Raw genomic sequence first — 14,722 nt, forward strand, 5'->3', positions numbered from 1 at the left:
CAGAGGTAAATAATCACGATTACTTATTTCTGCTAAATTTTAGCATATTTTTGGTCACTTGAGTATACACACATGTTAAACACTTCAAATTAAGCCTCTGAGTCAAGTTTCACAAAATTTGAACAAGATTTATCAAGTCAAACTCAATTTCTCGACAATCAGTATAGATTTCAGTTTTTTCCAAGTTTTTGGTATGTTTTGTGATCCAAACTCTATGAGACTTCACAAAAGATGTTTGTAATCATGCAATCTCTGATATCAACCTTGATCAAATTTGAGCTAAAAGTAAACAATCACGATTATTTACTTCTAGCCTAAAATGAATAATTTTTGCGATTTTTTCAATGGTCAATCTTTTTGTGACATATTTTAAGCCTCTGAGTCAAGTCAAAACTTAATTTGTCCTAAATTCTCAAGAAAATGTAAATAATTTGAGTTTTTACAAACTCTTAAAAATTTATCTCAAATGCATCCCTATGCTTACCCACTTGTTCATACATCTTTTATGAGTATAATCTCCAGCTAGATTGAGTGGTTGACAATCTTTTGATGCTGTTTCAAGCCGTAGACTTGAAAATTTGGAGCTTCACATAAACAACTCACAAATGATTCTTTCGGTGTGACCAATGATTTGAGATCCCACCTCGGGTACCCTACTCCTAGGTTCTATTGCAATTGGGTTGTGGAAGGTGTCCACAAACACCTGTTTTCTTGTTTTTTATGGTTTCTTGAGCCTTGATTTTAAGATTTGTCTTGTCCATCAAACATTCTCAAAATCTTAACCTAATCCTAGAATCCTACAAGGTACTTAGCAAGTACAATCTACTCCAAGCTACCTCTACACAACATAAGATGACACTCTTATGCTATGCGGTTTTAAAAAGAAAGTTAAAGGACAACTACACTAAACGCTCTTGTTTTCCCTAGTTTAGGTCTACTCATCCCCGGCAGCGGTGCCAAATGTGGATGGGTTTCCTAACCTCACTCTTATCTTATTGCAGACATAGAAAGAACCATGAACATAATTGTCAATCCATGGGACAAAGCTGACTCGACTGTGAGTGTATGTGTGCCCTTTACTTAAAGGCCCATCAAACAGGGTACCATAAGTTATCGGGGTTAGGATTTTAATCATAACTCTTTCTTTAATAAATGGGCCACTTGACCAGGATCTGGAAGTTGGTGGGAGCTTCTTCTTCTTCTTCTGCTTCTCTTAGGGTTTTAGGCCCCTTGGTTGGGATCTGCAGATTGGCTAGGGTTAAGCTCGGGGAGCCCTCACCTTCTGGGTCTTTATTGGCTTGGCACATTAGCAATTTGTGATAGAACAAAAATAAGGATTCACTGTGTGATAGAGATCTAGAATTGTGGAGAGAGAGAGAGAGAGAGAGAGAGAGAGAGAGAGAGAGAGAGAGAGAGAGAGAGATGAATTTATCATCCTTGGAAGGTCACTTATGACCCATGGGACCAAAAACATGCATACAAAGGATGTCTCCTCTCATGGAGGAGAGGGTAATGGTTGTTACATTGGCATTGAGAGACATGAGGGTCGATAAGGCTGGGATATGATCTATTTGTTTTAAAAGGACAATGTTAGGATGCGATATAGTATTTTAAAATTATGGGGGAAATTATGAGGCTAGGGGGTGGTGTTTGGCGCCATGATTGGGGGCTTAGGAGAGTGAAACTCCTGTATGATGACCTTCCATCTGTGGTATACTACCCACTTGACTTAGGCTTGTTCGCTCTCACTTTCTTGAGCTCCTTACCTTTGAATTCGATTTGAGTCAGAGTAAGTTCCTCAACAATTCAAAATCCGGTGTCTTTTAAGAGGCGTGATTGTTGGGTAGCCAAAGCCATCCCTCCTTGTTCCCAAACTTGTGTATAGCATGTCCACTCAGTGTGTGCTTGGTGTTGAGCTTGTTGGTAATTTCGTCTACTGCATTGTGGTTGATGTAAATTGGTGTCATGCCGTGTCACGTACATAATGTGAAATAAAAATATTCACCCCACTTTTGACACTTCTCAATGCATGGAAATAAAAGCAATACTGTACATATTGTGATATATTCAAAGTGAACATTATAGTAGCTATCATGTGCATATCTTACTGGGGAGTTGAAGCCATGGGTGCAGTTTTGTTTATGTTAAATGATTCTAGAATATTGTGATATGTGCTAAGCAACCACTATAGTCACTATCATGTGCATATCTTGTTGGGGAGTTGAAGCCATGTGTGCGGTATTTTTTAATGCTAAATGATTCTAGAATATGTGTAATATGGGTTTAGAATATGGAAACTCCGTTTGGATCATTGTAGCGTACATACACCACCTACAAGTTCTATGCGGGCAAAAATTGTCGGCTGATGGATGGCATCGTAAAACTGCATGGAAAGTGAGCCAAAATGGAACATTGATGAAAACTGATTCATATCTATTATTTTAATGCTTATGCAAGTGACTCCATTGATTTAGAGATTTTTCTAACTCCGTTTGGGCTTTTTGACATCAAAGATGTTCTTTTTTGGGTAAAAAATGAGGTGAGAAGGATCTAGTTTTGGTCCAAAGTGGAAAAATGACTCAAAAATTGATACATCAGCAGTGAAAATTCTCTGGGAAAGAGAGAGAGGAGTACTTTTAAGTGAAAAAACCAGCAATTTTTCACTATTGTGCAATTGCTTTCATGGTTGCTCAATCTATGCGTAGTGCAATCCTGCCTCTTCTCAATCTTGTCTCTGAACTTGTGAAGGAGTGAGCTAGGGTTTTCACTTATCAAAACGGTGTGTGGGCTTCAATTTAGAAGCTCCAAAACCTTTGCAAAATCAGAAAACGGTCGCTGTGAAGGTGGAAGCTCGTGTATTCCTTTCAACTGATGTTACAACTATGTAATTGGGGGCAAGGCTACATGATTCCATGAAAGAGGTTTGGGTTTTGAATGGGATTTGGGCTTGTATGAGAGTTGAGGTTTTATAGCTGAAACTTTACTCTTTTGAATTTTGTGAAAGGATCCATTATTAAGGCTAAGAATATTATCCATATACCTATAGGTGTGATTAAAATATGAAAGCCTATATTTTGCTTCTGAATTTCTCATGGTATTAAGAAACCATTTATTTTCAAAGTGGGCTAGGTATAGGTTACACATGAGAAGGGAACAAGAAGACCCCATAGGAATATCTAGGCTTTGGTTGTAGCAAATGACCCTGACTATACAAAGCAATTGTCAAGAAGCCATGAGACAAGAAAAACCCATAGGAATACCCAGGCTTTGATTGTAGCAAATGCCCCCTGACTATACAGAGCAATTGTCAAGAAGCCATGAGACAAGGTTGCATTATTTAAGCTCATTGTAGTGAGAATTATGTGTTGAGTTGATCTTTTTTATCCATCTAGGTCTGTTAACAAGAGAATGAATAAAAGACTTTTCAAGTTAGCAATATTAAATGCAATCTTAATCATTTTTTCAAGGCATGTTTTAACCCAAGATCACCACAGAGGGGGATGTTCTTGTAACATTGGGTGATATCTATAGAAAACATATGGAAAATTTGTTTGGGGAGGTTGAGAATAATCTCTAGTGTGAATCTTTTTACAATTTAGTATGGGTTATAATGGATTTTAAGAAAATCCAAAAACACCTTTTGTTTTACTTCACATACTAGTTCAAATTCAAATAATTGAGATTCAAGTAGGAAGTAATGTCCTTAGTAATATTAGTAAAGACACACTTTGAGGCTCCATTTGAATTTATGTCTTTGATGTTTATAAGTTGGAAAGAGCAAAGGTACTTTGACAGAGTCAATAGAATAGCCAAGATCTAAACAATTTTTAATGATAATGCTCGTGACATCCCTAGGAGAAAGGTTAAGATGTGAAAATTCATTTCCAGTAAGTCTTGATTGTGCAGCCAACCAAGCAAGATTTTTGCACATAAAAGTTGGATAATTAGCGGCTTTATCAAGGACAACAATGAACCAATGTCGTGAAAGTTTCTGAAATTTCAACTTAGATTTGGAGTAATCCAAATACTATCAATAGATAGCCAATTTTGCGATAGGAGAGAGATCTTTTGAAAAAAACATTGTTTATTGATTATATTAAATATATTTTCACAGTAAAGTATGTGTGTGTGTGTGTGTGTGTGTGTGTGAGAGAGAGAGAGAGAGAGAGAGAGAGAGAGAGAGAGAGAGAGAGAGAGAGAGAGAGAGAGAGAGAGAGAGAGAGAGAGAGAGAGAGCTGGCTTGGACTAGAGGTGAGCACCCACACAAAAATATATATTCATACTAGTTATTAGGCCACACAACTAGGCAACCCAGGCTACACAAGTTGGCATATTGGCTAAGGCCACAACCACAAAAGAGCTAGCTCTACTACCAACACCTGTGAGATAGAGGCTTCGTAAGTATATCTATTAGGTTGAGTGTAGAAAAACAACACTAAAGATAAGTGATATTTTCCAATACCTCCTCCCATACAAAATGGTAATGTATCTCTACATGGTTTGTGCAACACAAAACATCAGGCTATGGACAATAGCAATACAACTTAGGTTGTCAATGTATGAAAGAATCTTTTGATAGTGTAGCCCAACTCCACTAGAAACTTGCTCATCTAAGAAGTTTTGCATGTTGTAGCACACACAACAAAAAACTATGCCTCTCTAGAGGATAAGGAATGAAAAAACAGCCACCTATGGTAGCATTATCCTCAAGAGATGCAGAGTATACTCACAACAATGATCACATGAAACTAGGAACATGGAATGTTTGTTGACTCAAAGCATGCCATTCCTGGACATTATGGGTAGAATGTAGCACCCCCAACACTTGAGAAATCTTTCACAAATATTTTTCATTTCAAGTCCATGGGAGTGGAAAAGCCTCTCCTACATGGAACCTCTCCAATAGCTTGACTACTAAGAAACACATATACCACCTTAAGCCTTCATGACCTCCAAGCCCAAGAATAGGTGAAGTAGAGCAACATCAATCATCTTAACATGTTGGAAACAAATATATTTGGTCTCCACTCTATGTGCTTGGTGTTTCTTCCTGTTGTAATCAAAGTCGTCAGCATAGAGAATGAGAATAGTGAGTCCAAACTCAACTCTAGAAAAGTACAACTCGTAATCTATGATAGTAAGTCCAAACTCAACTCTAGAAAAGTATAGTTGGTAATCTATAATAGAGCACTTGAAACCCTTCTCCCACAGAGTGCTCATTCTAAGCACATGGAACTTGACGTGTACCTTAGAGAGCCTTTTGCATATGGTACACGTGGTCCTTATTTCCAAAATAGCAAATCATATCACTTGGAAGGTTGACTTCACATCCATCTAGTAAATGGACTAGTGATCAACAAGTTACAATTCACAAAATACAACTTTTGAGACTTCCAATCAAACTTTTTTATGTCCTTCTTTGGTAGATGGACATAAGGATCACAAAAAAAAAAATCTAGATGCTCAAACCAAGGCTTCATAAAATAGGAGGTGTCATAAAATCTGACTATGACATGGATAGTAGCGAAATTTAAATTACCATAGTGAACATTTCCTTTCAGAGGTTTTTTTAAGGAGGATAAGAAGAGTACTTGATTGAAAGTAGCAAAATGAACATTACACCTAATTACATGTAAAAGAGAGAGAGAGATAGAGAAATTGACAACAGTTGAGGACCGGATTTACTTGGAGCCGGCGGTCCCCCATCCAAAAGGCTTTTGTATTATAGATTCTCCCATGTAGAGAGACTTGATACAATACAAGATGTGTGTTCCATGATACCATGTTGGTGTAATGAAGATGGAAAGCTTCATGCACCAAGATATGCCCTTAACTATCTTACCAAAGCATTAAATTGTCCCCGCCCTCATTCCCAAGACCTCAAACACCTTCAAAGGTGGAGAGCACTAGCATGGAGTGAGGGAAGGTGTAAGGTTTCCATCTTTCTTGCAAAAGAAATCACTATGTAAAGTTTTGTTCGAGTTTCTGAATGGCAAAAGTTGCTATTTCTAGCAGTTTTTAGTGATCAGATGTCGTTTTCGTATTGAAATTCTTGTAGAACTTTTAATTTCGGTCAAAGTCATGTTTTGTGAAATTTTTCCATAAATAGAAAGTTTTTGACCACCGGTATGGTCAAGGATCAATCGGCTCGTCAAACTATGCACCAACCCGATTTTCTTAAAAATAGGGTCCGGACGTCGGAGGCTACTATTTATGGCAGGTAGTTGTATCTATTACCTGCAGGTGTGTCTCAAGTTAGCAAGTTTCAGAATTGAATTTGGATTAGAGTAAGTCTAGTTAGCCTAAGGTTAGCATTTTCTAAGGTATGTATGGCATGAATGTGGATGTGCGTGCATGGGTATGTATGGGCATGGATGTGCATGCATGGTCATGGTTATGCATGGGCATGAGTCCCCATCATGTATGGCCATGGGTCATGAGCATGGCTAGTCTTGTGAAAGGGCATGGAGAGTGTAGCATGGAGGCTAAGCATGGCCTAGATAAGGTGGAAACATGGGTCAAGAGTGAGGTGTGGCATAGTATGGGCAATGAGGCATGGACTTAGGCCACCACACCCCCTCAAAATAGTAAAGAGCTAGTGCTACCCCCCCTTGTGGAAATCGATTTGTAGATGTGTGTGTGTGTGTGTGTGTGTGTGAGAGAGAGAGAGAGAGAGAGAGAGAGAGAGAGAGAGGGAGAATAGGTAAGTGAGATAGGCAAGTGAGGACACCTTACTAGGGAACCCCCACACCTAGCATGGCACTTGGAGGTGTGTGTGTGTTTGTATGGGATCTCTAGTTCCAATTTAGCAAGGCAAATCGAACCTCCTTGAGAGGGATGCCTATATAAGAGTAGCTTCAACCCTCTCTAGACACACACAATCCCCAAGACAGTGCAAGGAAGTGTTGCTGCTAGAGTGAATTTTTGTGAAGCCTTTTCTACATCACATAGTACATAAATGAGATCTTAACCAAGGGTAATTAAATTATGTTTATGCTAATCCTATTGCTCCATATCCTCTTTTCTCTAGAGGATTCCTATGTTGAACCTAATTATGCTAGCTGTCTACAACATTAAACAATATATTCTCTATTATAATCCATGTGAAGTTTTGTCAATGGTTTCCATATTGTAGTTCCATTATTGGATTAAGGAGCACCTCACTTCTTAAGTATATTTAGTTTTTTGAATCGAGCATAAGTTTATGCACATAACTATCATTACTAGTTAAGTATGTTGTGCATAATTATGATTGTAAAGCTCTTTCACCTATGATTCTCTAAGATATGGCGAATCTTTTTCTCTTTGTTATGCACCCAAATTGAAGTATAATTAAAGTGATAAAAACCTTGATTTATCCATAAAATTAGGGCAAAATTATGAGAATTCTTGCATACTAAAAGATGCATAGTTAGATTCTTGTTTTGCACTAGTAAATTATGCATGATAGTGCGTAAGTTAATCAATTGGTATTTGCATAGTTATAGTCTATCATTGTGTGTTACGTAGGTGCATCTAGTTAGTGCATTAATCTTGATCTCATATTGTATATGGAAGAAGTCTTGGTTATGATAATCTTAGGGTGAGTTTATGAGTAATTAGGGCATCATCATCTCGTTGTATTCTTGAGTTAGCTTTCACACTTATAATTGTGAAAGCTTTGTACATTAGCCTAGAATTAAGTATAAGATTAAGGCTATCCTTGTCAAGTTTTCTCATTGGTTGTCGTGGGAATTTTTCGTACCACACATAGTCTGTTCGTTTTTCCGAAAGAACGTCTAATCCTAGTAGTGAGAAATGGCTCCCAAAATAACTCGGTTTGGTGGTGCTAACGACCGTGAGACGGGAACTAGAAACATGGTGACCAACGGTAAAGCACCAATGAGAGAGGGAAACCCGGCTATCTCACGAAGCGACGAGGAGGAAATTCATGAGGTAGGGTGGATTTTAGTTTGTACCTTACATAAGCATTGCATTACGATAACTTTAGGAATGTCTAAACTTCCCTGAGATATGTTGGAAATCCAACTGAGACAACGGCATAAGTACTTTAATGGTTTTATCTAAATTTAAATAGGAAAAAAATGTTTTATGGAAAGATTGCATTGAGGTAGGAAAGAATGGTTGTTAGGAAAAACTATCTCAACCAAATTTCATTCATTATTCCAATGTCGACTTAGTCCGAACCCCCTATTGATAACAGGGCGGTAGCTCGTGAAGTTATCGCAGGAGCTAAATCCACGACTTGCTTTTTATGTGGTGGATATGTCCATCGCTTTTTTTTGATGCGGTGGATATGTCCATGGCTTGCTTTTGATGCGGTGGATATATGATTTTACTCGGAGAGTTACTCCAGGAATTGGATGGATCATGGACTGGTTGTATGGGTGGCCAGTTGACAACAGGTGGAGTTAACACTCGTTGGAGGTCGTCACGACTCCAGGACATTGGAATTTTTAATGAAATATTGTATTGTTGAGTACTTTTTCCTAGGAAAGATATGTTTTGGTGCCGATCTTTCTTGATTGAAGGGATTGTCTTAAGGAACTTGTATTGAGGAAATATAATGAAGGAATCATAAGTGTCGAACAACAATGTGTTAGTAATTAGGCCACACAAAGACTCTGTGTGAGTGCGGGGTGGAAAGTGGGGGCTTGGCTTGGTGTACCAAAGCCTACGAGACGGGTGGTCCCTGTTAGGTAAAGGCGGTGTGCCTCACCGTGCTTTGCCATGTCCGTCGACCAGTGTCCGGCTACCCACATTTATCTCCTTATTCTTTATACATACAAAGAATAAGGAGCTCTCACTTACATTCTCACACGATGCTCACATAATGAGATTTGGGAGCTCCACCTCACATCCTGTGTTGTGCTCTCTCTCTCTCCTCTCTCCCCTTCGCACTCTTGGTGCACGCGCACCTCATCCACGCACTCACAGTCCCGATCAGACGGGAACTCTCTACCCTATATGATAGAAATACGAAATTAGATATCTTATTACGCCAGAGTGGCAGGAACTCGGTGTACGTGTCTTTAAAAGTTATGGGAAAAAAAGGCACCGAGGTTTCTTCTCTTCCTGGAAGATGAGATTAGGACCGATAATACGTAGTTATGCTTCCCCTGTGGGGCGGAGCTAGTTTCCTTTCATTGGTGACTTGACTCAACTCATAAAGTGATGAGAGACCATCCATTGGTTTCATTCTTAACCAATTTTAGTTTGCTTCCGCATAGGATATAGCGATAGTCAGGTGTCCTCCAGCTCTGTCAGGGTGAGACAGGGAGGGGACCTCACAGCTGGTATGAGAGCTTAGGGTTAAGAGCCTAGGTTAGTTTGGAAAAATTCGTATTGTCTGAAAATTTTAAAAACAAGAAAAATTGGATAGCTAATCCAAGGCTTATGCGTCATTTTTTGGAAGATCCTGTGGTTGAATATCGCAAGTTCCAAGTCTTCAAGCTTATTTATGAGAGTGCCTATCGTTCTCCAAACTATCTTCCCGATGGAGCATGATGGAGCTGCTGATGAAGGCTCACACTCCTCATTCGACTCGGGTAGATAAAGGTTGGGAGCTTGACTGGAGCAATGAAGGTGGGATTTATCATCAATGCTTGGAAGCTGGGATGTCTTACCATAGACTTAAAGAAACTACGCTGGGCAGATGAACTGAGAGTAGTTTAGTTGTACTACTTCTTGGGTACAAACTCGACTATCACTGTTCCCACTTATCCAAGAGGCACGGAGAAACCCTTGAACGAATGGCTATGGGAGAAAGTGGTGGAGATAATTTCATATCAAAGACTCAGAACTTTTTCCATTCCTCAGAGTACCCCTAAGAATATGGATCTTGTAATTTACTTCCGGATCTCCAATGAGTATAGAAACTACTATACCAATCAGTTAGAAGATTGTAGAAATGTGACTACAAACACCCATCGTTTGTATCACCATATTCCAAGTTAGCCGGCAATGCGGATTCTTTAGATGCTGCAAAAATTTTTAATAATTTAGGATGAGATACCCTAAGCCTCTTTTGTAAGGCTATCCTCGTAAATATTCACTTTATGAACAAAGAACCAAGTCTTTTGAATTGAGTGTCTTAATCTTGTGTCTATTCTGAAGTTAAATCTTAGTCGTGTGATAAGTCTTTAAATTTGTCAGTCTACCGATCTTATGAAATCATGTAGGTACCTCCTTCTGCTCTTTATACAGCAATTTAGGAGAAAAAACTTCTTCTCAAGCAAGCGCAGCCCCCCAACTTCAAAGGTGAAGGGGTTAACGTGGAACAAGATGCAGAGGTTTGGATCGAGGCCATGGAGGATTATTTTGAAGCTTCGGGAACTCATTCGTAGAATCAAACTATGCTGGCCATGTTCCGACTTACCGGAGACGCCAAAATATGGTGGAAACAACATTGTCGGGACTCCAACATTGTTGGATCTTCTCAGTCATGGGAAGAAATTAAGACTACGGTGACTGAACGCTACTTACCCCCAGCTCATAGGGCCATCAAAATGAACGAGTTTTTCTCACACAAGCAGCTATCCTTGACTGTAAAGGAGTATTACTCCAAGTTCGTGACTCTGAAGAGATATGCGCCAAATATGACCTTGAAACAGCAAGGGGCCAGGTTCTGCCAAGGCCTCATATAACCATTAAACAGTAGATTGAAAGCTCTTAGACCAACAACATTGCAAGATGCTTTGTGAAGAGCCAAGCCATTAGCTGTGGAAATCATGAAAGCAGCTAAGGGCAAAAGAAATTACTTAGCGAAGAGGGCCAGAAAAAATAATTGATATAACAGACAGACGAACCTTGCTTATCAGAATCGTCCCGTGGTAGCTATTTCAACAGCTACCGAATTTCCCAATGTGCGCTGCTATGAATGCCAAGAGTATGGCCATTATAGAAACAAGTGTCCCAAGAAGTCTCGTGCATCCGGTGCAAATGCAGTACCTCTCAATGCCAACGGAAGAGGTCAACCGAATAATCGTGGAGGACGAGGAAGAGGAGGCAGAGGACGAGGGCATGGTGCAGTTGCTAGGGCAAATGCTACAGTTGGACAACCGATTGTAGGAGATGAAGCAGACGAAAGGGCAGTGCTGCATGCTGCCATAGATAATCATGGTACTCGCGAGCAGTATGTTGTTATTCAAGCTCCTGGTGTGCCAAGGTGATAAAGCTGAATTCCTCATAGACTGTGGAAGTACGCATTCATTTCTATCTCCTAGATGCATGAGAAAGTTAAAGCTAAGCCAGTATCCTGCGAGTAGACTAGTAGTAGAACTAGCTAATGGGAAGAAAGTGTTATCTCAACATTCTGCAGGCTTGAAAGATTTTGATTTAGAGGGTTATGCTACTTCTGTGCAGTTTCGTACTTTACCTTTAGGAATTTATGACGGAATTTTAGGAATGGATTGGTTGAAAAAGAACCAAGTCCATATTCATTGTGCTCAAGGAAACTTTACGTTCATAGGTAACCTCGGGAATGAAGTTCTAGTTCAAGGGAAAAATGGGATGCCCAAGGCTCATTTAGTTAAAGCCAGTAGACTTTCAAAGGGACTCAAAAAGGGACAACAGATTTACGTTGTGAAGCTTAACAAGGTGGAACAATCAGATTTGAACGTTCACCTAGAATGGTTGAAAGAATATGCCGATGTTTTCCCAGAAGATTTGACCAATCTACCACCGTATTGTGAGGTAGATCATGGAATAGAAACTATACCAAGGTGTGAACCTGTTTCTAAGAGACCGTACAAGATGTCGTGACCAGAAGCTATAAAACTTAAAGAACAACTTAGGCAACTGATCGAGCAAGGGTTCATTAGACCTAGTACTTCTCCTTGGGGTGCACTAATTCTTTTTCAAAAAAAGAAGGATGGATCTTTGTGGCTATGCACAGATTATCATGGGCTTAACCAAGTGACTGTCAAGAACAAGTATCCAATTCCAAGAATTGACAAATTGTTGGATAGACTCCATGGATCCAAGATCTTTTCAAAGATTGATCTTTGATAAGGATATTATCAGATCAGAATATTATTAGGATATTACCTTTGACAGGACTTCTGAAGAAAGGAATGCGAATCGATTAGAAAGTAGAGCATGAAGATAGTTTTGCAGAGTTAAAGAGATATTTAGTGTCTTCTCCTATATTAAAGCTTTCAGATTTTAGTAAGGATTTTGAAGTTGTGACCGATGCCAGCACTCTTGCCTTAGGAGGAGTTCTTACTCAAGAAGGGAGACGAGTAGCTTTTACCTCTCGCAAGCTTAGAGATCATGAGAAGAATTATCCGACTCACGATCTAGAACTTCTTGATGTCATCCATGCATTGAAACTATGGAGACATTATCTTTTGAGTCACAAATTTCAGCTAGTTACCAACCACAAGATCTTAAAGTGGATCTTTACGCTACTTAACCTCAACATGAGACAGAGGAGGTGGATTGAACTTCTTCAAGAGTACGATTTGGATATCAAGTACCGACCTAGAAAGGACAATGTAGTTGTAGATGGACTTAGTCGAAATCTTTCCTCAATGCTATCTTTATACCCAATAATCCTATTCTGGAAAGGATTAGAGAAGATTCTTCAAATGACCCAGAGTATCAACGAGCGACTGTTAGTGCATATTCAACAAGGAGAAGGATCTAAATTAACTTCTAGACCGGCTAAAGACTATTCTCTTCAAGGGGAATTTCTTTATCTTGGTCAAAGACTTTATGTACCTAAGGATCTAGCACTAAAGAAAGCAATTTTATTTGAGGCTCATGATAGCCCAACTTCTGGACATCCAGGGTATGCAAAGACCTTGAACACAGTCAAAAGAAGTTATTCTTGGCCAGCAATGAAAGGCGATGTTATTTGTTACGTAAACCAGTGTTTATCTTGTCAGCAAATTAAAGCCAAACGAATCAAGCTTCCCGGGCAACTCAAACCTCTTGATATACCTCAAATGAAATGGGAGTGTATTAGTATGGATTTTGTCACCAGAAAATCTTTAGTCTACATGGGTTATCGGGAAGAATAGTCAGTGATAGCATTAGGAAAAAATTGGACCCCCTTGGGGCCATGTAAGGATCCCTAATTTTAAGGGATTAAAGCTAATTTTGTAGGGGATGGAGGGAACAAATACAATAAATAGGGCTACTTTTGTAGCTCTCTCTCTAACTTCTCTCTAGATAGGGGAGGGGGGGAAAGTAGGGAATGAGGGTGGTAAAGTAGGAGGAATAGGGGGGATAAAGTAGGAGAGAGAGGGGAGTAAAAAGAGAGAGAGGAGTAAAGGTAGAGAGAAGAACCATTCTCTCTCTACCTATCACCAAACAAAGAAAGTAAGTAGTTATGACAAAAGCCACTTTTCAGTTCGTGCATCAATTTACCCCCAAAAAATGATTTTTTTATAAAATCTTCAAAATGGATCTTTTAAGCTTTCAAAAGGTCCCTATATATATATATATATAAAACAATATTTTTTAAGAAGAATCTAGCGTTTATAAGCTCCAAATCTAAAATTCCTTGAGTCCCTCTCTACATTAACTCCAAGAATAAATAGGCAATGCCACATCATCAAAACGTCCATCTAATAAAGCCTAAAAATTGAAATTTTTAAAATTTAAAAATTTCCCTCCTTTGAGCTAAAAAATTGAACCTATATATGAAAAAATATATTTTAAAGTCTTTTTATCCCAAAAATTGTCTGTTTATCCCAAAAAGTATATCTTATCAAATTTTTTTCCCATCATAACTTTTCACCATGTCTCTTCGCGACATAACCAATGAATCACCTGCGCTGTCATCTACTAGGTCAACTAATGTCAGTCTGCGTCTACCGATCGAATTTGCTCCCACAAAAAAAAATGACGAGAAAGCATCTCAACCGACATCCATACGACGGTTTCGAGGAGAAACCAATGTTGACTTGTGGCTTGATGGAGGGTTGTATCCAAAAGATCCGCTCGTGGGCTGTCATCCGACATTCCGTACACTCCCAAGCTTAATCAAATATGTGGGAGAAGGAGAACGTGGTCTTCTTGGGTATTGTAAGAGATTGGACTCCAATCACGCAGGTGCATCGGCATATTTCCGACAACAATGTCAAGTGTTACACAATCATTCCACAAATCTCCAACAACAACTACATTCCATAGAGAAACAACTCAAAGATCTTAAAGAGGAGATGAAAGCTACAGAAACAGAGGTAACTAAGCTACAGATTGCAATGATGCACCTAAAAGCCACTCCATTTGGCATGTGTGAGCATAAGACGGAGTTCTCTTCCATTGAAAACTTAGCATCTAATGGAGGGGCACGTAAGAAGCGGATCACGGCAACCAGGTATTTTTTTAAATTCACAGTGTTTGTAACTCTCAAATAATTTTCATCAATTTGTAACTCGGTTCACCTTTTGAAATAGGACATATATACAAGATGTGTGTGGAAGTTTTAGACAAGAGGACCGTTGCAACCTTCTCCTGGGATGCATCTCAAAGGAAGATATACTTCACATCATAGGTTGTGAAAAGGCCAAACACATGAAAGATGCCATCACAAAGGAGATCCTAAAAAAGATCTCTAACCTTGTGTCTGAGGATGATGTCCAGAGAGCTTGTGATGAGGTTGGGATCAGCACAAATGCATACCATGCACTTCATGGATTGATGAAAGATGCATTACGAGAGCAAGGCATCACCGAGAATTTATTTCCTATTCCACATAGGGTCCGACTTG

The sequence above is a fragment of the Adiantum capillus-veneris genome, chromosome 6 (genome assembly GCF_014529385.1).
Source record: "Adiantum capillus-veneris isolate H3 chromosome 6, ASM1452938v2, whole genome shotgun sequence".
NCBI lineage: Eukaryota > Viridiplantae > Streptophyta > Polypodiopsida > Polypodiales > Pteridaceae > Adiantum > Adiantum capillus-veneris.